Source organism: Archocentrus centrarchus, chromosome 7 (genome assembly GCF_007364275.1).
Source record: "Archocentrus centrarchus isolate MPI-CPG fArcCen1 chromosome 7, fArcCen1, whole genome shotgun sequence".
Lineage (NCBI taxonomy): Eukaryota > Metazoa > Chordata > Actinopteri > Cichliformes > Cichlidae > Archocentrus > Archocentrus centrarchus.
In genome coordinates, this window is record NC_044352.1 from 17,148,000 (window position 1) to 17,154,784 (window position 6,785).

General features: G+C 37.9%; 2 long non-coding RNA genes across 6 annotated transcripts; one reads left to right on the forward strand and one right to left on the reverse strand.

The window, feature by feature from the left end:
* Positions 1–296: 296 nt before the first annotated feature.
* LOC115782482 (uncharacterized) lies at positions 297–2,277 on the reverse strand. Its single transcript, XR_004020151.1, has 5 exons — positions 2,141–2,277; positions 1,432–1,563; positions 932–1,081; positions 520–648; positions 297–416 (listed from the first exon to the last, which is right to left on the reverse strand). It is a non-coding gene; the product is annotated as an uncharacterized LOC115782482 (long non-coding RNA).
* A 317-nt stretch (positions 2,278–2,594) lies between these two features.
* On the forward strand, positions 2,595–6,100 carry LOC115783606 (uncharacterized). Of its 5 annotated transcripts, none has more exons than XR_004020224.1 (6): positions 2,595–2,863; positions 3,002–3,337; positions 3,722–4,325; positions 4,781–4,933; positions 5,247–5,456; positions 5,847–6,100. It is a non-coding gene; the product is annotated as an uncharacterized LOC115783606 (long non-coding RNA). The 5 variants fall into 5 exon arrangements; XR_004020225.1 differs by having other exon boundaries at positions 3,157–3,337; XR_004020223.1 differs by having other exon boundaries at positions 2,595–3,337; positions 3,722–3,861; positions 4,211–4,325; positions 5,847–6,097.
* Positions 6,101–6,785: the final 685 nt, after the last annotated feature.

The window sequence follows — 6,785 nt, forward strand, 5'->3', positions numbered from 1 at the left end:
TTTGCCTGTTAAGTTGTTATGCAGCACATAGGACATCAGCATCAATAAACGTTCTCCCTTTGAAACAGGTGCACCAGGATATAGGGGCTTGTCACCATCTTTGTGGTCTTCAATGCCCAAGGATATAGGAAAAAAAGATAGAAAAAGCATGTATAAATTAGAACGAGTAACAGTTAACACATACAGTGTGTATTATCATCATTATTATTATGTAGTACTGTCTCCAAATGTTCCAATTGTATGTAATGTGCGAACAGTAACTACTAACAATGTGTTATTGAACCACTGTCTACATACCACTGGAAATTCAGGTTCATTTCCTCTTGTACTCCCCTCCATCACGTCTTCGTCATCAGCATGGTTTTCAGCTTCATCAATGGCAGCACCAATCAAGTCCTCTTCAGAATGTGGCAGAGCTTCATCATTTTACAAGTTGACAAGGGAAAAGATCACTTGAAGTAATTAATTAAAAGATTAAAGGAAGCGTATATAAACTAACCCATAGAATGGTGCATTCACCTCTGAGACGTCCACATCCAACTGGCTTGTGGTTGGTTTCTCAGTGTCGAGTTCATTATCTTCATTTTCACTGCTGGAAGTGTTACTCCAGTGGTCTTCTGTGTCAATGTGGTTATCTTCAATACCATTCTACGTGTGAACAAAGGAAAGAGAATAAAAAAAATGTAACCTTTGCTTTTTTGCTGGCAATGTTGTCATTTGTCTACACTTTGGTTCAGCTAGAGGATAGCTCAAAATGCACATAAGTGTGGTGTGAATGCACTCAACCATTACAGCAAACCTCTAACTAAATGTATTGGAAAATGTGTGCACTGTTGACACTTCCCCGAGAGTGTCACTTTAGGCCCTCTGAAGCGTATTACTATGCTAACAAATTTGGCCTAGTGTATTCCCCCACCCTACCCCAATGTACCTCTTGAATGTCCATATCCAACAGGCTGTCCGTGGAAGAGCTCTCACTATTAAGTTCATCTTCACTGCTGGAATTGTTGAGTTCTTCCTCTCCACTGGTCGAAGTGTAAGTCATGTGACCATCTGTGTTGATGTCATCATGACTGATATTCTACAGTTTAACAAGAGAAAGACAATGAACAACTGAATGAATTAAGTCCCTTTATGTCAAGTCCAATCATCAAATCATAAACTGAGTAAGTGTAAACTTTAATTTTCTGACAACTTCAGTGCTTTCCACCTCAACTGCTTATTGTGTCATGGGAGAAAAATAAGTCAGTGATGTGGCATATGACAGGTGCTAATGATAATGTACCTAGTTGGGGAGCTGAAAGCACAATTTAGGAAAGATTCTTAAACTTGAATCAAGCAGGATATGAAGATTACCCAGATACATGGGGGAATGTATACTGGCAACACAACAATTCCACTTAGACTGAAACCGTGCTTTTGCATATTTACCTGTTGAAGGGCAGAATCCAAAAGCCCAGGTGTGGAAGAGCTCCCACTGTTGACATCATCTGTTACTTCTCTATGGGAAGCAGTGGGCCGACTAATGTGATCTTGTGAGTTGTCCTGTAGTTCTGCCCTATCCTGAAAAGGTGGGGTGTTCAAACATAAATGTAAATTATTACTCAGGTCCTTTCATTCCCTTTGGGTATACTGAGTGCATTTAAGATCATCCCAACATATTTTGGGAAGTTGCCTCCGCATGAGACTGTACATAATCAATTGTCTTTGAAATTAAAACCAGATTCAACTTTCCCTATTCTGCCAACTTAATTGAAAAGAAATCTCACCTGCATTGTAAGCAGCTAGCTGCTAGCTGTGTTCAGATCTTAGACATCAAACATTAAAACATAACAGTTTTAATAGACTCCTTGCATAAAAATATTTTTACTACGGCTCACTTACTTCCGGTTACATTGGCTGCTAACAATCACTGTAAAAGACAACTCACACAAACTTGCATTCGGACATTAGCTTACAAGTCTGTCACTCATAGTCAAACAAAACCACTAACTTTAACGGTAGCAGCCATGTAATCTTTCATTTAAGATTACAAGCTGCTAACATTCCAACGTGACTAATGCGGCTAATGTAGCCTAACTGGAAACATCTGAGCAATACAGAATTTTATGTGCAAGCGAATTCATTATCTGTTACTTACTTTTACTTTCCATCTGTACTTGGTAGTCCTTGGAATCGCTGCTGTGTAATCCTCTAAATATCTTTGATAAGGTCCACACTGTTTAGCCACGTTAGCTCTAATGAGCTAGCTCAGCTTCTTCCAGCTAGTATCACCACAGAAATTTCTGGTATGGCACTTCTGGCCATGGTCCCGCCCCTACCTGGCAGCCAATGGGAGCCTCCCAATTTTAAATTAGCACTCACCGGTGCCAATTCAAGGTCTCCCTTGCAAAAAAAATAAATAAATAACGGTCTCAACCAGTATCAACAAGGAAAGGAGAAGGAGAAGACATATCCTAGTGTAACAATGTCAGTCCTTTGTTAATAGTGTTTATAGTTTACAGTTGTCTCTGCCAGTTATGTTCATATTTATTTATGTAGAATTTCACAAAGATTATTTTATTTAATTTACCTGACGTGTTTGTGTAGCTCCGGTTGGTGTGCGGAACCTTTCTTTTGTTATTGTTTTCTGTACCCCTACGTTTAGTTTTCTGGGACAACTCCTTTATAAGGAGCAGTTTCGCGCTCACTCTCCCCCTTTTCCTGTGGCATTCGGCAGGAGCGGTGAGTGAAAGTTTAGGAAGTTTAGTAATGGTAAATCCAGCTGTACTAGACAACAATGTCTTTGTGTGTTTTGTTTGTGTAGGGGCTTAAAGCGATCGTCACCAACCAGACTGTGATGTTTTGTTTACTGTTTGGTCAGGTATGTTTTGTATGATCGATTGTTGTGTTTAATGTGTTGCTGTGTACGGCCCCCTTCTTCCTGTGGCATTCGGCGGGAGCGGGGCTTAAAGCGATCGTCACCAACCAGACTGTGATGTTTTGTTTACTGTTTGGTCAGAAATAAAAGGAGATCGCCTCCAAATCACGTCGGTGGCCTGATCTGATCATTGATGCACACAACGCAGAGAGCTGTAGAAGCCACCGGTTACACTAGCTAAAATCTAATTTTCAGCATTAGATACCACAATGCCATTTGCCATTTATTATTTCAAGGAAAAGACTGTGGAAGTTGGGAAGATTTCATGGATTAGTGCTGACGACCAGCAACAATGTCCAAAAGTAATCATTCAGTGCCCTGATCTAGAAGAAGACGGATGGATAGAGATACAGTGGGACATGGAAGGCAGAAAAAAATCAGCAGCCTTTTTCCCAGCAAAGGTTTTGATAGTTGGTGGTAAGTTGTTAATTGTATTGTTTCTCAGTTAGCTTGATAGCATTTTTCTCAAAGTCGGGCCTGGACATTTACATCTATACCCTATATGAAAAAGCTAAACGGGTGTTCACATTGGCAGTTTTTTAATTACAGAAAAGACTTGACCAGAGTGTTTATTTTTTTTTTAAAGTCAACCCCCCCCCCCCCCCCCAAAAAAAAAAAAAAAAACGAAAACCCAGCACCCAGCATCTTTTTAATCCCCATGACAAAAGTTTGTTTTTGAGCAGGCTAATTTGTAATATCATTGTCAACTAGCAGCTATTATTGTTACTTACAATTTAAAATGGCGTTAGATGCCGACGAGTATGGCAACGAACATTTAATTTAATCTTGTTTCTTACACAGACAACTACAGTGATCTTTGCAAGAAGAGTTAGGAATTCATAAAGGGTGAAGACATCTGGCAAGAAGCAACCAAGAGGAAGAGTAAGCCGAATAGCAAGTGGAAAGATGTGGAAGAGGATTATGAAGTTCCATCACAAAAGGTAGGTACCTTGATAAATACCTTGGTATGGCACCAGTTGATTCTAAGTGACATTTCTTTATCATTTCTGGTGTGCATAATACTTAACTCCATAGTTACATGATTTTTGTTTTGAGTTACACATTTTTGAATCTAGGTATGATCCATCAGTGGTGCAGTTGACTCTGTGAATGCAAGTAAATCATCATTACCATGGATGTTATTATATTTGCCTGTTATAAACATATAAAATTGAATTATAATTTTAACAGAAGAGAAAGAAGTCAGAGTGATGATAGAAGAGCTGAAGAAGCAGCTGGCAAACAAAATATCTTCAGAGGTAAAATATTTGACTATTGTGGTATTTTGAGTTGAAGCAGCTGCCCAGAAACTGGAGTGGGGCCCAGAAGAAAGTGAAAGAGCTTCAGAGAGAAATCGAGAGAATGAAAGCAGACTATGGGAAAGAGATACTAGATGCTGTCAGAGGTATTTTCTCTTTATCAATTCAAGTAGCCTAAAGCAAATTATAAAACAACAGCTTTTAATGACTGAATATGTGCCTATACTGATTCCTGAAGTCAGACAAACACTGGGTGTGCAGGTCAGGTATAATGAACTAAACAAGTGAAATTTTCATATACTTCCATACTGAAGCATTGAAATCTGAAAAAAGAGACTCACAAATCACACAGACAAACAATTACTGGCAGGGAGAGCTGGGATCTGCTGCCAAGTGTGGAAAAAGGTCCACACCTGGCTTCAACCTGACATTTAGAGGTTATGGCTAATTCAGTCTCCTCCTGCTTCCTGTTTCTGCCTAATCAGCGCCACTTCCAGTCACGGACTTCATAACAAAAATGACTAATTTAATGTTTTTAAATGGTCTCAAAACACAGTAATGACACAAAGCTTTTGTTGCTTTGTTTTCATTCCCTTTACAGAGCTTCCAGCAGTAGTGACAACGCTGAAAGAGATTTTAGAAAAAAATCACAGTTCAGATCTCAACTCCTGCATCCACCTGGTCAACACCCACACCAGACCAACAAGTTTGACCACCCAGCTCTCCTCAAGTGTTGTCTGACCCTCATAATATGGTAAATACCTCAAAATGCATTGATAGGGTATGTGTTTATCCATGTGGGGAAATACAATTTCCCTCTACACCTTGTGACTATACACATAATTTAAAAAGAAAGCATATTAATCAACTTTGTGCTGGATGTATACAAATAATGATTGATTTGGAAATGCTATGATGATGCCCCCCAAATTTCTCATGTTATGGAGTTAGTCTATAGACTATAGGCCAATGCATATTCATTGCACTGATAAATGAATAGATTTACAAATAAATTTTATGTAATTGTTTAATCATTATTTGGTGAGTAATAGTCAAATGTTTTGCAGGTGCCTCTATATGCCAGGTTGTGATGTAAAAGTCCCAAGACTAAAGCTGAAGTCTCTGCGAACTGCAAGTTCAGCATCGTGGGATCTTGCGGTGTTCATCTATGGTAGACACGCTGTCCAACTCAAGTTTGACCGGGAGGCAGTTAGGGGCCCACAAAGATGTGGAATCAAAGCCACAACTGGATAACACCAAGCTTGATGCTATATTTGGTGAGCGCATTTAATTTAAGGCAAAACTGGAATAATAGGTAGAGACATAGTTATAGTTATAATCACACACTATCAGTACTACAAATAAAATAAAATAAAAACAATACATACTAATGCTTCTATATGATGGTAAACAATCAATGCTTTTCAGTTGTCGTAAATTACAGAGGATTTACACGTGATGTCACTGCCAGCACGCTGCCCATTGTTTTGCCACTCAGTTACACTCTGCCTTATTCAGTCTGACTGGGGTGTGATGTGTGTGCAATCCCTTTATAACAGTTTTTGCTGATTGCATTTAAGTTCAGAAATGTGTGTGTTAATTGTGGACAGTGAATAAGAATAACACTGAGGTAATGGTTTGTTCTGTATGTGTTTTTTCACTCACAGACCATGCCCAGGTGAAATCTCCTGACACCACCATGCAAGATGTGAGACGAATCATAAGAAAGAAATGCAACAACATAAGCTACGCCAACAAGTAAATGAAAAGAAGTCATAAAAGTACAGATTTTTTTTCTGTCTTTTTTATTTTTGGTTCCAAAGGTGTGCTTTTCTTTTACCTTTTTTGACAAGGAAGGACTTTATTTCTCAGTTGAAGATGCTATGTTTACATTTTTACAAGCATATGCACAAGTTTTGCTTTACCACTTTTTACAAATAAGGACTTGATCTTGGAGAGACCATTATGTTTACATTTTTACATGCAAATGTGCACTTTTTCCTTTCATTTTCTCCAGTAAGGAAGAACTTGATTTCATAGGTCTTTGTTTTTTAAATGTTTGAAATCTCTGAAAATATATAAAACTTGTTTTCAACATTCTGTCTTGTGATTTTGTAAATGCATCACACTTTCATAAACATTAAGAATACTTTGAGTATATTTCCAGTATATAAATAGTAAGCTACAAGTAATGTGCCAAGCAAACTTAAAGTATAACAAATAAGCTAGTGAAATAACCAACGTTTATAACAGTATACTTAAAGTATACAATAAAAATAGGGACTCAAAGTATATATATGAGTGTACTTGTTGTATACTTTTGCAAACTTAAAATGAACTTTAAAGTATACTTTCATAAACTTGAAATGTTCCAATTTAGTCCGAAAAAGTATTAAATTGGTATACTTTCTAGTACACTTAAAGTATATGGTCTATAGTATACTTGCTATACTTATACTTAAGTATACTTCATAAAATGAACTTTAAGTATACTACTTTTTGCTAAGGGTTAAAGAATCAGAAAAAATAGACACATGCATGTGGGGACTCAGTAAGAGTGTGCACTCTCTCTCTCTCTCTCTCTCTCTGAGCCCATGTTCCTGTCT